At 39.4% G+C, this 16,980-nt stretch overlaps 1 pseudogene; it reads right to left on the reverse strand.

The window, feature by feature from the left end:
• Positions 1-12,755: 12,755 nt before the first annotated feature.
• LOC110583240 lies at positions 12,756-13,773 on the reverse strand (annotated as a pseudogene).
• Positions 13,774-16,980: the final 3,207 nt, after the last annotated feature.

Genomic DNA, 16,980 nt, shown 5'->3' on the forward strand with positions numbered 1-16,980 from the left:
ATTCTGGATCAAGGCACAATATAAATTCATAAACTAGAAACAGCTGTATTTCAAAATAAAATAAACTATTTATTTATTTATTTATTTATTTATAAGAGAGAGAGAGAGAGCACAACTGGGGGGGGGGGAGCGGCAGGCAGAGGGAGAAGCAGGCTCCCCAGTGAGCAGGGAGCCCGACGCAGGACTCAATCCCAGGACCCTGAGATTATGACCTGAGCCAAAGGCAGACGCTTAACTGACTGAACCACCCAGGCATCCCCACAAATTATTTTTAACAATACTCATTTGGTGTTAAAGAAAGCTACTTCCATTTATTTTATAACCACTTAAACTGAAAGTTTTTCTATATTTTGGTCTTTTGTGTGGAAGATATTATTTAATCAAATTTCTGACTTAGATTACTTAAAATTGCAGATATCCTACTGTTATAAATTATTAAATAAATGTGACAGTTAACAAATAAGGTCTTATGACATCACTTAGTGTTAATCAGTCCATTCGGGATATAGATCAAATTTTTCTGCCTGAAAACTGGTTATCTAGACCCTGAACCATCATGGCCCAGCTGCTTATCTGGGAGATCCTCACAACAAAAGAGCACTCATTCCCTTCTGTAGTGAATTGAATGGTAACCCTCCCACACACACATACATACAACAAAGATATGTCCACATTCTAGCCCCCAGAACCAGACCTTATTTGGAAAGAATCTTTACAGACTTAGCTAAGATGAGTTCATCCTGTGATGATCTCATTACCTGGATGAGCCCTAAATCCAAGACCAGTGTCTTACAAGAGACACCAGAAGAGAAACAGAGAAAGAAGAGAAGACCATGTGAAGGTGGATGCAGAGATTTGAGTTATGCTGTCACAAGCCAGGAACACCCAGAGCCACCAGAAGCTGGAAGAGGCAGAGAAAAACTCTACCCTGGAGCTTTGGGAGGGACCATGGTCATGTCAACACTTGGATTTCAGATTTCTGGCTTCCAGGACTATGAGAGAATACATTCCTGTCAGAGAATGAAACCAACAGGTTTGTGGGAATTTGTGATGGCAGTCAAAGGAAACTAAAACACTTTCCTAGATATTTTTCATTTCAGTGATAAAATGATTGACAAAGAAGAAATTGGAGCAAAGGATCAAGGAAAGAAAATCAACATGATTTTTCAAAAAATCTGATTCAGAGCTTTGAAAGAAAATTTTAAGGAATGAGAACTTTTATTATCAGACATTTAACAGGCACTAGCTTTATACTGTAGGTGTGATTAAGCTCATTTAAGAAAAGTAGACTTTATTTTTTCGAGCAGTTTTGGGTTTACAGAAATATTGACAGGAAGGTATAGAGATTTCCCGTGGACTCCCTGCTCCCACAAGTGCACGGCCTCTCCCACATCTAGTCTATTTTGAAACTAGACAAAAGATAGGGAGTTTCAGTCATGGAGATGAGAGAGAAGTTCAAGCCTATTCCATACCTATGTTCTTTTCATTCTCCTCATTGTGCTGCTGAGTACCAAAGCTACACCCACCAAAAAGTCCAGCTAGGCCAGACAGGTGATGAGACAATTAGTTGGGGAGTACAGCTGCTTGAAATGAGGCCAATAGAGAGGCCAGCACTTTGGAGAGGTTGTATTATGAATTTCACTACTATGATGAGATCTTTTGTTATTCTTCTAACTGCCATTTGGGTTTTATTTCTATGCTTTATGTCATTTCTTGAAAAGTTATAAGCAGCGACAGTAAATGTGTTGGGCATAAGTTAGAGAACCCATCTTCTAAGACAGGAAGGCAGCATCCTTAGAGAATCCTTGCACAGGGCTGTGAATCAGAAAGCTCTGAGGACAAATCCTGGCCATGTGATCTTGGACAACTTACCTAACCTCTCCCAGCTTCAGATCACTCATCTCTGAATATGGAAACAATGTTACCTACCATATGGAGCTGTAAGTAAAGATAAGGAAGGAAAAGAACTTACAGCTAAAAGTTAGTATGTAATAACCAATAATAAAATATGACAGATGATAGATAGATACATAGATAGATAGATGATAGATAGATGATAGATAGATAGATAGGGTAAACATTAACAAAAATAATAAGAACAATTGAATGATCTTTTCCTCCAACTTCAACTTCACTTCTAAGAAGTGATTAGAATCATCAGTGCTGGCATTTAAGCTGGATGAGGACAGTGAAAAATCCCAGCAAGTGAGAGGTGAAAAGTTACTTGTAGTTGGTTTTCTAGAACAAGGGAGCCTGAAAGGCAGGAGTCAGTGATCAGATACACCAACTGGAGGGATTTCAGATTTTGGTACAAGTCCAAATTCTGAAGTTCCAAAAGCTAGAACACTGGAAGTTTGTGTCAAATTAATTTGGTGACAAACACTGACATGAGGTCATTTCATGTCTATTTCTTACCACTCGGTCTGAATATTCATGCTTTGGTTTGATCCACTGTCAATTACATAACTAATTCAGTTTCTCTTTTTTGCTGGCACCAAATTTGTGGGTCATAATGAAATGCATCTACTAGGCTCTGTCTTATGATCATGTTGTGCCCTTCATTTCTGTTTTGATACATTTTTTGGATTAAATTTTATTTTATTCTATTTTATTTTATTTTATTCATATGTACAGTGTTATATTAGTTTCATGTGTACAATATAGTGATTGAACAATTCCATACATCCCCCAGGGGTCGTCACGACAAGTGCCTTCCTTAATCCCTAACTCCTATGTCACCCATCCTCCCACCCACTTCCCCTCTGGTAACCATCAGTTTGTTCTCTATAGTTAAGTGTCTGTTACTTGATTTGTCTCTCTCCTTTTTTTTTCTTTGCTCATTTTTGTTTGTTTGTTTCTTAAATTCCACATAAGAGTGAAATCATGTGGTATTTGTCTTTCTCTGACTGACTTAACTTTGCTTAGCATTATACTTTCTAGCTCCATCCATGTCATTGCAAATGGCAAGGTTTCATTCTTTTTTACGGCTGAATAATATTCCATTACACACACACACACACACACATATACCACTTCTTTATCCATTCATCTATCAATAGACACTTAGATTGCTTCCATAATTTGGTTATTATAAATAATGCTACTATAAACATAACAGTGCATGTATCCCTTTGAATCAGTGTCTTTATATTTTTGGGGTAAATGCCCAGAAGTGCTATTACTGGATCACAGAGCAGTTCTATTTTTAACTTTTTGAGGAACCTCCATACTGTTTTCCACAGTGGCTGCATCAGTTTGCATTCCTTCCAACAGTGCGAGAGGGTTCCTTTTTCTCCACATCCTCACTGACACTTGTTGTTTCTTGTGTGAGATGATATTTCATTGTACTTTTGATTTGGATTTTCCTGATGATGAGTGATGTTGAGCATCTTTTCATGTGTCTGTTGGCCATCTGTATGACTTCTTTGGAGAAATGTCTGTTCATGTCTTCTGCTCATTTTTAAATTAAATCATTTGTTTTTTGGGTGTTGAGTTGTATCAGTTGTTTATATATTTTGGATACTAACCATTTATCAGATATATTATTTGCAAATATCTTCTCTCATTCAGTAGATTACCCTTTATTTTTGTTGAATGTTTCCTTTGGTGTGCAGAAACTTTTTATTTTGATGCAGTCCCAATAGTTTGTTTTTGCTTTTGTTTCCCTTGCCTCAGGAGACCTATCTAGAAAAATGTTGCTACGGCTGATGTCAGAGAAATTACTGCCTATGCTCTCTTCCAGAATGTTTATGGTTTCAGGTCTCACATTTAGCTCTTTAACCCATTTTGAGTTTATTTTTATGTATGGTGAAAGAAAATGGTCCAGTTTCATTCTTTTGCATGTAGCTGTCCAGTTTTCCCAACACTATTTGTTGAAGAGACTTTTTCACATTGAATATTCTTTCCTGCTTTGTCAAAGATTAATTGACCATATAATTATGGGTTAATTTCTGGGTTTTCTGTTCTGTTCCATTGATCTATATGTCTTCTTTTTGTCAATATCATACTGTTTTGATTACTATGGCTTTGTAATATAACTTGAAGTCTGGAACTGTGGTACCTCCAGCTTTGCTTTTCTTTTTCAGAATTGCTTTGGCTATTTGAGGTCTTCTCCGGTCCCATATAAATTTTAGAATTTTTGTTCTAGTTCTGTGAAAAAATGCTATTGGTATTTTGATAGGGATTGCATTACATGTGCAGATTGCTTTGGGTAATATAGAAATTTTAACAATATTTGTTCTTCCATTCCATGAACATGGAATGTCTTTCCATTTCTTTGTGTTGTCTTCAACTTCTTTCATCAGTGTTTTATAGTTTCATAGGTCTTTCACCTCTTTGGTTAGGTTTATTACTGGATATTTTATTATTATTGGTGCAATTGTAAATGGGATTGTTTTCTTAATTTCTCTTTCTGCTGCTTCATTATTTGTGTGTAGAAATGCAACAAATTTCTACACATTGATTTTGTATCCTGTGACTTTAGTAAATTCATTTATCAGTTCTAGTAGTTTTTTGGTGGCATCTTTAGGGTTTTCTATATAGACAGTATCATGTCATCTGCAAATAGTGAAAGTTTTACTTCTTCCTTACCAATTTGGATGCCTTTTATTTCTTTTTGTTGTCTAATTGCTGTGGCTAAAACTCTTAGTACTAAGTTGAATAAAAGTGGTAAGAGTAGAGGGGCGCCTGAGTGGCTCAGTTGGTTAAGCGGCTGCCTTCGGCTCAGGTCATGATCCCAGGGTCCTGGGATCGAGTCCCATGTCAGGCTCCCCGCTCAGCGAGGAACCTGCTTCTCCCTCTGTCTCCTGGCTTGTGCTCTCACTCTCTCTCTGTCAAATAAATAAATAAAATATTTTTTTAAAAAGTGGTAAGAGTAGACATCCTTGTCTTGTTCCTGACCTTAGGGGGAAAGCTCTCTTGCAACCTTGAAAATTCTTTATCACTATTTTTTGCCATTTTAATTACTATGTGTCTTGGTGTGGACTTCCTTGGGTTGAATTTGTTGGGGGATCTTTATGCCTCCTGAACCTGGATCTCTGTTCCCCTCCCCAGATTTGTGAAGTTTTCAGTCATTATTTCTTCAAATACATATTCTGCCTCCCTTTCTCTCTCTTTTCCTTCTGGGATTCCTATAACGTGAATGTTATTACACTTGATGGAGTCACTGAGTTCTCGAAGTCTATTTTCATTATGCAGTGTTTGTTTGTTTTTCACCTGGTCAGCCTGATTGTTTCCCATTAATCTATCCTCCAGGTCACTGATACATTCTGCCTCCGATAGCCTACTATTTATTCCATCTATTGTATTTTTAATTTCATTTATTGAGTTCTTCATCTCTGATATTTTCAGATTTATTTTTTTATCTCTTTGTCAAGGGTCTCACTGATCTCCTCCACCCTTTTCTGAAGTCCAGTGTGTATCTTTACGATCATCACTTTAAATTGTGTATCAAGCATATTGCTTATTCTCTTTTGCTTAGTCTCCTGCTATAATCTTGTCCTGTTCTTTCAGTTGGGACATATTTCTCTGTCTCTTCATTTTGGCTACCTCTCTGTGTCTGTTTCTCTTCATTAGGAAAGTCAGCTACATTTTCTGCTTTTGAAACCAGTGGCCTTATGAAGAAGAGGTCCTGTGGTGCTGCACAGTGCACTATCCCCTGTTCACCAGAACCTGGCACTTCCAGAGAGTCTCCTATGTGCGTCCTGCTATTGTGTCTGAGTCGCTTTTCCTTTCAGTCCAGACATATACACTGACTCTTTTCCTGTTGTGGGCTGTACTTTCTCTCTGTGATGTTAGTGAGACCGAGGCAGGTGGCTCTGAGGGGACTAGACTGCAGAGGCAGAAGGGCTTGGGGGCGGGGCAGTGGTGTTAGCAAAATTTCCACTGAGCTGTTAGCCCTAGGCTGGATCCCCCGGGGGCTATGGCTGCAGGGGTGGAGCACAGAGGCAGCCACTGGGCAGGGCACATACAGCTTTAACAAAGTTTGTGCTGAATCCAGGTCCAAAGCCACCAGACTTGGAATGGGAGAGTCTTCCGGAGAACTCATGGGCAGCACACACTGCTAGCAGGTTAGGTAGCAAGCATCTGTGTAGCACTGCTTCCAGCAGAGGGCTCTGTGTTTATGCTGGGGGCGGGGGAGGGGGGAGGAATCTGGCACCTGCCAGGTCCTTTTTTCCTGGAAAAGTCCCTCAACATGCTCTGAAATCAGTATAAACACATCTCCCTCCCACTGCTGCTTCTATGTTGCCTCTTCTTGAGCTGTTGTCTCTTTAAGGGCAGGTTCTGGCCATCACTCGCCCTCCCCACTCACCCAGTACCGAGTCAGCTGACTTTTAAAGCTCTGGGCTCCAAGTCCCACTAGTTACGCAAATTCCTGGAATTCAGTGCTTCTGTTTTTCCAGGCCAGAGATCACGGGAATTCCTTTTCCCTATGTGACCTCCCGGGTGCTTTCCTCTCTCTGCTCCCTCCCTCCTGTAGGCAGCTCCTGACCACCATTTCTGTCCTTCCTAACTTCTCCAATGCAGCTTCCTGTCTACATTTAGTTGTGGAATATGTTCTGCCAGTCTCTGGATTGCCCTCAGGTTTATTTACTCTGATGCGAGTGAAATCAGTTGTAAATGTGGGACAGGGTGAGCTTAGGGTCCTCCTGCTCTGCCATCTTCCCAAGCCTCCGTTCTCCTTTGACACATTTTTAAGTTATGCTTTCATGTGTATCATTGAAAGCCCCTGTAAATAATTTTTGGAACTATGTACAATTAATTGAACAATTAATTAATTAATTAAAAAATAAACATAATGAATGACAATCTTAAAACCCTTGCCTTAAACATATGCTAACTGGTAAAATTTATGAACTCTAGTTGATTTCATCAGAAGATTTACCAGGAAAAAGCCCACTCAAAACATTATCAACCTTACAAATAAAATAGCCAGTTACTTATCCAGCAGAAATGGGTTAATTTGGGAATAGCACAGGAATTGCAATTTGGGACATGCAAACCATACAGAACCATAGGCAGGTCCAAAGAACAAAGGAGGAGAGTGCCTTTCATAGGTGAAATAAGGAAGTTGTGAGGGGTTGTTTTGAAAAAAAGTCCACTGGAGGTGAGTGTGAGTTTGGGGTTGTGGTAGCTTCTTATTGGCTGGATTGTTGCAGGATGAGGAGAAAATCTTCCTACTTCCTGCTGGAGTGTGTAAAGTAAGCTTCTTTCTCCTGAGGTATGTAAAGTTAGCTCCCACGAGTTATGTGCTGTACACAAATGAGAACCCTCCCTTCATTGCTTCCTGACTCCATTTTGGATTAGGTTTCCTTTACTCATTTTCCACAAAATAATTTCCAAAAACAACAAAGTGTTACTTATGGAGCCAGGTATCTTTCCCATTGCAAATAACTGAATTGATATTACCCAACTGATTGATCTTACCCACCTCTAAAATCACATTCTTGGACTCACAAATCTGGACACCAGACAGTACAGACTCACTCCTTTGCCTTCTTGGAGCAAAGAGCCACCATCTCTGTAAGTATCTCTTAGTTGCATTTACTTCTTAGTAGAAAAATATTACAAAGAGATGGACAGAGGATATGGCCAGGGATTGAACTAATATAAAGTAATAAAAGGCAGGATTTAGAACAAGAAAAAAAGAGGCAGAAGAGATGTCAGTCCCTCCATTCTTTTCGACCGGAGTTAACGCTTTCTCAGGATACCTCTCCAGACTTCTGCATGGGTTAAGTTAAGTAGGATTCTTTTACACGATGACTTTTGGCTATAGATGAAGATGCAATCATCAGCATTTGGCTTTTCCAGCTAGTGAGGGAAAAGGCGATTAGAAAATGTTGGCTCAGTCAACTAGCACTATCTCGAGCAAATGTATGTGTGTTTTACATATTCTAGAGAATATAAAACAATTTCTACTTTCATCAACACATACGAACACACTCATTCCTTGTCATTCACCCAACACAGCGTACTATTATTTTTCAATACTTGCCGATTTTATAGAATGAAGAAAGTTAACACATTTTGAGTTATATTTATGGGACCACAAAGAGAATGAAGATCTTTTCATATTCATACCAGCAATTTGTGCAATTTCATTATAATTGTGACCTGTCCACTTTTCTGTCAGAGACATTATCTCTTAATTTTGGATTTTTTCAAGAGCATTTTATTTGTCGTTCTTAAGAAGATTGATCCTTTTCACATGCTGCAAATACTGTCTTAGCTTTTTAATGATTCTTTTTTTTTATTTTGTGGGTGATGTTTTTGGACTTGCATACAATTAAAATCAGAATTGAGTTATAAAACAAATTTTATTAAATAAGCAGGGCTAACATTGATGAATATTTGCCAGGGAAAGGTAAGTTCTGGGTGCCAAAGTCATCATTTTGATTTTGAGAACAATCCTATCAGTTGACTAAAGAAATAAAAATCCAGGAAGCATTCCTAATTCCTAACTTTAATGTGGTATCATTTACCTATAGTTTTCTTGAAGTCTCCAGGTCACTGTCCATAATTTCCATGTAATAAGGCTTAACATATGGAAGCTTTCCAGATACCATAGCCCTAATATACTGCTTCTTCAGAGATCCTAAAACTGAAATGGTTTCCTACTCTTAATCCCTTTCATTTAAATCTAGTGTACTTACTGCATTGGGCCTGACACTTTCAAACTTTTCTTTTAGCTCTGTCCTGCCCAGATCAGGTCCTGGTTCTGTTCAGATTGTATCTCTTCCACATATTGCTCCTTATTCTGAGCTGAAAGTCACTGTCTTCTTTATCCAGCCTCAGCGTCTGACGACTAATAGTGAGACAGAGATGCCCCTTTCCCCTTCCCTCCCATCTCCTTCCACAGGAGAAAATAGACAAACACAACTGATTCTGCTTTATATTTCCTCAAATACTCCTGACCACAAAAAGAATAACTGGTAAGCAAATTAACAAGAAGGTTGCTTGTTAAAAACAGAACAGACAAGTGAAAAGATTGATTCTAGAAGGCTAGCTCATAGAAAACCTAGTGAAGCCTGATGGATCCACAGGATAAGAATGTGCAAGGCCCCTAATTCCAGTCCTGCTCATCCCTGGGGCCATGGCCAAATTCTGCCTTTCTGTCTTCTGGTGCCCTGCACTGGTATGCTCCCCATCCCCTTTTGTTGACAGAGTCTTAATATGGCGCATTAGATTACTTAGTCCCCCTGCCGTGGGTGACATAAGCTGCCAGTGCTCTACCCACACCCCCTTGCCAGAACTGAGTCAGTTGGCTTGACTTCCAACTGCCACCACCATAATCTTTTCCCCTGAAGCCTTTCTCTTGCCTCTAGAGCCCACTTTACACCCACAAAGTAGGTGGGAGATCTTGAGAATTAATGCTTCTTGGCAGCAGCCCTGAACCAATGATCGACAGGAGTTGGTGTGTAAACTCTCCAGCTTCCTTGCCTTGTAGGGGAAATGACTCTGAGGTGTGTGTTTACACTGGTTGCCAGTCTCTGGTCACTTCTTATAGTAGCACTTTTCCTGGGTGCTTTCTCCTCTCTGTCTTAAATTCCACACTCGTGCTGGTATTAACTCCACCCCCTAAACTTCAGCCATTGACATTTTTGTCTTAGTGTCAGCATCTGGGGCAACTCAAACTAAGTTGCTCTTTTTTTTTTTTTTTTTTTTTTGTCCTGGTGGATTGCCTGTCTCTTAATAATAATTGTGAATAAATAAAATTTCATCCATTAGATTTTATCTTACTTCTCTAACTTCCTTATGAGAAACCAACATGTGAACCAATAATGACAATGCAATGAGTTGATTGCCACAATATACACATATATAGAGTGCAATGGAAAAACACCATGATGAGGCAATGTCTTTTATCCAAGCACCTTTGGGGTATGTTTACCAAGGAAGTAACTTTAAAGATAGGCCCAGTGGGTTGAAGATAGATTTAGGGTAAAAACAGAGAAACTGATATCCAGGCAGAGAGGACAATGTGTGCTAAGGCTTGGAGATGGGGAGGGCAAGGTGTTAGCAGGGATCAGGAGTGTGGAGGGGCTGTGGGACAGGCACTGTGTGGGGAGCAGCATGAGATACAGGAGAAATGGACATAGGGTTAAGATGATTTTGCCAAGTGGTATGGATTTGTGCAGAGGTCAGTGTGTGGGAGGGGAGAGGCTATAATACATAATTGTGACAGGCACAAATCTTAGCTACCACTTACTCAGGTGTGCTACAATGCAATTTATTTTTCTGCAATACTCTTTTTAAAATTTTTTTTATTTAAATTCAATTTAATTAACATAGAGTGTATTATTAGTTACAGAGGTAGAATTTAATGATTCATCAGTTGCAGATAACACCCAGTGCTTATTCCATCAAGTGCCCTCCTTAATGCCCATTGCACTGTTACCCCATCCCCCACCTACCTCCCCTCCAGCAACCCTCAGTTTCTTTCCTAGAGTCAAGAGTCTCTTACGATTTGTCTCCCTCTCTGGTTTTGTCTTCTTTTATTTCTTCCTCTTTTCCCCTATGACCCTCTGTTTTGTTTCTTAAATTCCACATATGAGTGAAATCATATGGTGTTTGTCTTTCTCTGACTGACTTATTTCATTTAGCATAATACCCTCTAGTTCCATCCATGTCATTGCAAATGGCAAGACTTCATTCTTTCTGCAATACTCTTAAATCTTGTTTAGAGGCTCACATCCCACCAGGAACAGACATAGATCATGGTAAATTTAGGAATGCTGCTCCTTTTTCCCCAGGGTGGCATCCAAGCTCCAGGGGTCTTGGACTCCACATTAGCATCTGTGGGTGCTCTTGGAGGCCTGTCTCTAAGGAATGGGTTTCCCTGCCTATAAGGAGCAGACTCAGCTGCAACCCCCTCCAAGAAGAGAGGTGCCCTCCTTCCAGCCCTGCTGGGAAGTTAAGTCTCTCCTCAAAGCAAGTGCATGGACTGACCACACCCACTGTTGCTGTTTTCATTTTTCCAGAGAGGGCTTAAAGAGTAGAAATAAAACACAAATAAAAGATTGAGAAGTGACTGTTGCTAGCTTCCATAGAACCTGAATACAGCACATAATTAATCTTAGAGGGGAAGAGTTAGAGAAACTTAGAGATCTGATGCAAAAAAAAATAAAAATACTTAACAACATTAAGATGTCATTTCTAAGATAATTTAATCACTCTAAGATGTAGTCCCTGAAATGTACCAATTCAGTACAATTTCATTTCCTTAGGTAAGAAAAAATAGAGCAGAGATATATACTCAAAATACATTCTCTTGAAGACTCCTGGGTGGTTCAGTCCGTTAAATGGCTGCCTTCCGCTCAGGTCATGATCCCAGGGTCCTGGGATTGAGCCCTGCATCCTGTGCTCCCTCCTCAGAGGGGAGCCTGCTCATGCTGTCTCCCTCTCTCTCTCTCTCTCCTTCCCTCCTCTGTGTCTTAAATAAATAAATAAAATCTTTAAAAATATTGAAAAAAAAAAGATATTCCCCTGAAATAAAAAAAGCAAATATATAGACAAACCTAACCTCAATGCTCAGATAAGAGTAGAGATGTGTATTGATAATATCTATTTGATTTTATTTTTATAATATCTATTTTAACATATTTATTTCATTTCAAATAATAAAATGACAAAAATAAATTACAAAGCAAATTCCCCACCCCACGCCATATACACTTGTCTGTTTATTTGTGTGGGGAGGTGTTAGGCTATGTCTTACCTTTTGTAAAAGGTCTTTATTTTTTAAATCCTTAACCCTCCCTTCACCATGTGTGCTGCCAATAGTTTTCCCAAATTGGCTTCCCCCCTCCCCAAATTTGGTTTTGTTTTCTTTTGAAGTTTTAAAATTTAAATTACATGCACAAATCTACAGGGGTTTTCCGTCGGGATTCCTCCAGTGAAAAATTATAAAATATTTTCTTTGCGTTTTCTAACATCTTAAAGAAATCAGTTTTGATTCTGTGAATGACATGAGACAAGATGTTTAACAATATCTTCCAAAGAGCTATATACCATTTCATCATTTCTTGAATAACCCATCCTTTTACCATAACTCATAATTCACTGCTTTTTAGGTCATCAACAATACACTATTTTGGATAGTGTTAATAAAGAAAAGAAAATGACAGAAGATCTCCCCCCATAATGGCTGGAAAGTAACACAACACACCTCATAGGATGAGAAAATCATCACATAAAAATGCAATCATTAGTGTAGAAATTACACCATTGGCTCATAATTATTCCAGAAATATCTCCAAAGATATAAAATATGAGTCTAGTCCTGAGCCTAAAGTGGCTGTTGTGTATGGTTTCGAGACCTCTTAGGAGCTACAGGAAGACCGGACCCCAAGAAACAGCTGCTTAAAATGGAAGTCAAGTACCCCAAGTCCAGAGAAGACAGGGACTATTAGACTTCCTAGGGGACACGAAACCAGGAAGTCTTCGAAGGTGACACAAAGATAAGCTTGAAAGGGAGATTAGAGATAAAAAAAATATTAACTGACAGCAGGGAAGTGCGCAGATTTGGGGAAACTAGGAAATATAAACTTTGTGTCAACCATTGTTTAGTAAGTACATTTCTATCAAATGCTTAAAGATATTTATCACACTAAGAAAATAAAAGCATAAAAATCATGCCCCTGAAATTGAGGTATCATTTTTCCTCCTCGGTTTAATGGATCATTATCATGAACTGTGATTCATGTCATATGCATTGAGAAATTCCCAATATATTCCCAAATTCCTCAATTTGAAATTTAGGGTTTTTTAGAAAATAAATTTATAGTTGATGAACTATCTTTTAATACTTGACCACTTATAATGAGTTTTATTGCTCTCCTAAACCGAGGGTAAAATAAAGCATACATCAAAGGATTTACAGCAGAGTTATAATAACCAAACCAGCAAAATATCTCATAAACATATGAAGGTGTTATGAATTCCCCAAAAGAATCAATGAACGAATCAATGCTATACGGTAACCACAAGATCAAAAATGCTGTCACCGTGATACCCAGGGTTTTTGTGGCTTTTCTCTCTTACTCACCCTGGTTTTGTATGTCCATGATGCTTCTACTTGGCTACTAATGTTTTCAATCTTCATAGCCTGTTTTCTAGCCACAAGAAAAATATTACTGCACAGAATCATCATAACAAACATAGGTGTGAAAAACAATAGCAAATCAATCAACATCCAAAACTGATTTATAACAGGCTGACAACCACCTATGCAGCTGAGAGCACTTACTAATTCCTCCAGCCCATCATCATAGACACCTGTGTAGAACACAGCACCGCTGTATACAAGGGGAAGGATCCAGGAGACGCTGACGCATATCCCTGACACAGACACCGTGAACTTGCTAGGAGAGACCAGAGGGTCGGTAACAGCAAGGTACCTGTCGATGGAGATGAAGCACAAGTGGAAGAGAGAAGAGTAACAAACAGCCACATCGCAGCACGTGTGGAAGGTACAGAAACTTGGCCCAAAGTACCAGCAGTTCTCCACGGACCTGACCATGCTGAAGGGCATGACCGGTCACCCTGGTCAGCACCGGCCAGACAGGCCAGGAGAACATTGGTGGGAGAGGGCAACTGTTGAAATGCAGGATGGAAATCACACCAGGAGGTTTCCAAACACAGCCAGCACAGCCCCAGAGCCAGTGTGTAGAGCATCAGCGGGGAGCCAGGCGAGCAGGGAGCTTTCAGGCAGGATCCGCTCACGTTCTGGTAGCAGAGCTGCTCGGCGGCAGTGGGGGACCAGTCGGTGCTCATGGTGCTGCCGCCAACAGCAAGTAGACATAGAGAAGTTCTGCCCTTGGTCAATCAAACCAAATAGAGCAGTTTCATATTTCCCAAAGGCAGAGAGAAGGTCGTTTACAGCTGCCTACCTTTGTTATAGTTATCAGATAATATCTCTGTGGCCTGTCACATATTCATATTAATTTTAATCTCTGAACATATGAAGTAATACATTCAATTTAAATGCTCAACAAATCTTAGCTATAATTCATTATTACCATTATTTTTCTTCTACTTTAGAATATACTGGGAAATAATTTTCTAAATCCAATCATTTAATTTCAAGTAAATCTTTTACAAATTTGCTAATGCCAAGGATTTCTTCTTGCCTTACAATTTATCAATAATCTTTTATTACCTGGTTTTGATACAGGGATATTCCTCTTTGTCGAAGTTAGTGAGATGTGTGTGATTTGTTATTTATTGGTTACCTTTTATTACACCCACCCCAAGACTGAGGACTAATGACAAAATCCCCAGGAAGCACAGCCAAATCCCATACCCAGAATCATATAAAGTGGAATCTCTGTAGTATAAGGTGTGAACAGGGAGAATAAATTTATATTTAATTATCTCCACTTAAAATTTATATTTTGATGTAGCTTCCATACTAAAACCCACGTATGATTTAAAAAAGGAAAATGAGAAAATACTCTCACTTACAAACAAAAATCCTAAATAAACTCTTACAAACTAAACCCAGACAAATATAAAACGTTGATATACCATGATTAGAGTCTATGCCAAGAACAAAAGTTTGCTTTAAAGTTAGAAAATCAATTATTGTAACTCATCTTTGTAACAGATTAAAATTTTATAATCATCTGACAAAATAAAAAAATGCATTTGATAAATTTCAAAATTTATTCATTACTAAAAAGAAAAATTCTTAGCTAACTAAAAAAATAAGAGATCTCCCGTACCTATAGAGGTCTGTACAAAAAGGGCCTATTACATAGGATATAGTCAATAGTGAAATTTGAGAGTATTCTCTTCAAGATGAGTAAAAAGGCATAGTTGCTTTAGTAAAAGATTCAGAGGACATAAGATGCCCATAGATCTGCCTGCAGTCCAATCATTATTTATATTTGTTTGTTTATTAAGCATCTATTTGTGCAAGGTCTTCAACATACAAGAATAAACACAAAATATCTTCTTCCCTTAGGGGGAGTTTCCATGTTAATATGAGAGACAGACATAAAACAACATAACAATTCACTGTGCTTCAAGCTAACATTAACACATTTAAGAAGTGTTAAGTGAGAAATGACATCAACAAATAATATGACTGGGATAAATAAATAGAATTCACTGAGGGTGTAAGTCTAGAGCCAGGTTTAGAAGGCTGAAGGGAAGGTATTAAGGTCAAGAACAGGGAAAAGTTTCAAAATTGTGCACAGCTTTGTACATCCTAATAATCATTTTAGATTTTATCCTCTGATCTCAACTACCACAGAAGGCAATTTTCTTGATTTTCTGTAACTGACCTTTAATTCTCCCATGAGCCCCATGTCATGGGGTGCAATAAACATAAGTTCAGTCAATGTGGGGTTCCCACTCTCCTCTCCCAGGGTTGCATCTAAATTCCAGGGGGCTATGTAGTCTGCCTCGCTTCCACAGGAATAGATTGAGATTGTCTTTGCAGGTGTCTTTTAGAATGAAATGGCCATCTATCTCAACATGGAAAAAAGGATATTCACACAACCCTGAACTCTGAATGACGTGCTTACCAAACCCCCTCCAGACCATGCCCCTGACAATCTCTCATAGGTGCTCCAGCCCATCCTTGTGGGGTCCAGTAGGGGACGTGCTGCTCTGCCTTCTTCAGATTTCACAGCCAGTGTACCCTCATCAGTCTCTCCTGTATCTCCAGGAAAACGTTCCACTTTTATTGAAATTAAGAGATTAACTGGGGATCTTAGTTCTATGTTTCAAGCCCCTTCCTCTCCGGTGTCCTCAGCTAAGATTCAGAGATTTGAGTTCTGTCAGAGTCCTCTCTCCTGTTCTCCCTAGTTTTCTTTCCCTCCTTCCATTCCTCCACTCCCCTTAGCCTCTGCTAATTACCCTGTGTCTGCCCAGGAAACTGGAAATGTTCTGGAGTTGTCTCTCAAACTGTCTCATCACAGATATTCAGAGGTTTCTGAACCCAACATAACTTCAGAGCATCTACCTTACACCTTTACACCAATTTACTTAGAGTTTGGGTCATAGCTCTTATCTTATGTCTTTTAGTAGTCTATGGTAAAATGCTTCCAAAACATGGCAGAAATTCTAGAAAGACCCGCAAGTGTCTTCGGTGAGTCACAGGGCACAGATTCAGGTGTGCAAAACGTGTTACTTTATTGTTAAGGCAACTGCCATTTTAACGGCAGCAAACAGCTTTGGAACACCTGCTCTATCTAGGTGTTTTACATGTAGTAAGTTCTTAAATAGTCACACACAGAAAACCGCCATGAAGTCTGTATGATTATTATCCCTATTTTACTGAAACACTGGAAGTTAACCACTTGCCCAGGGTTAACAACTAGTAAATGATGAACTGAGGATTGGCATCCAAGTAATTTAGCTCCAGATTTTGTGTGTTGCTCCTCTATGCTCTGCAACTATAAATAAACTTGATGTCTGCGCCATGCCCCTGACCTCCAGGTGATAGAACTTCCTTTCTGTCTGTCTGGGTTTTCTCTACCTCCCCCACTGAGTTAACCAGGCTCTGTGGATTAGAGATCTGCTCTGGGTGACCATCCACCCTCAATGAGAAGTCCTATCCGGTCTCTGGACTTTGGTCCTGTCCTGTGACAGTAAGGCTCCTTTAACTCTTACTTTTATCAACCAATTTCAGTGTGCTTCTCAGAAGAATTCAGCTATCCTTGTGGCATCACAGGCCGTGGAACATTTAGTGGAGTTTCTAGGACCTGTCATGACTCCATGGCACCCTCAGGGGCTCAGGAATTTTTCCTGTCCCTGTACTGTGCAGAGCAGTTAGGTGCTCTGTGAGGCTGTCTCAGGCTATGGGCTCAGCCAACCTATGCAGCCATCTCTGCCCTGTGGTCTTCATACCCACTGAGTTCTGTCCAGGGAAAGGAGAATGAACTTCCTTGCACTTGGATCTTCTCCCCTCAAACATACTTGATAGATTCGTTTCTGTCGCTGCTGTAATAAATCAGTACTCACTTGGTGGCT

The sequence above is a fragment of the Neomonachus schauinslandi genome, chromosome 8, assembly GCF_002201575.2.
Source record: "Neomonachus schauinslandi chromosome 8, ASM220157v2, whole genome shotgun sequence".
In the NCBI taxonomy this organism is placed as follows: domain Eukaryota; kingdom Metazoa; phylum Chordata; class Mammalia; order Carnivora; family Phocidae; genus Neomonachus; species Neomonachus schauinslandi.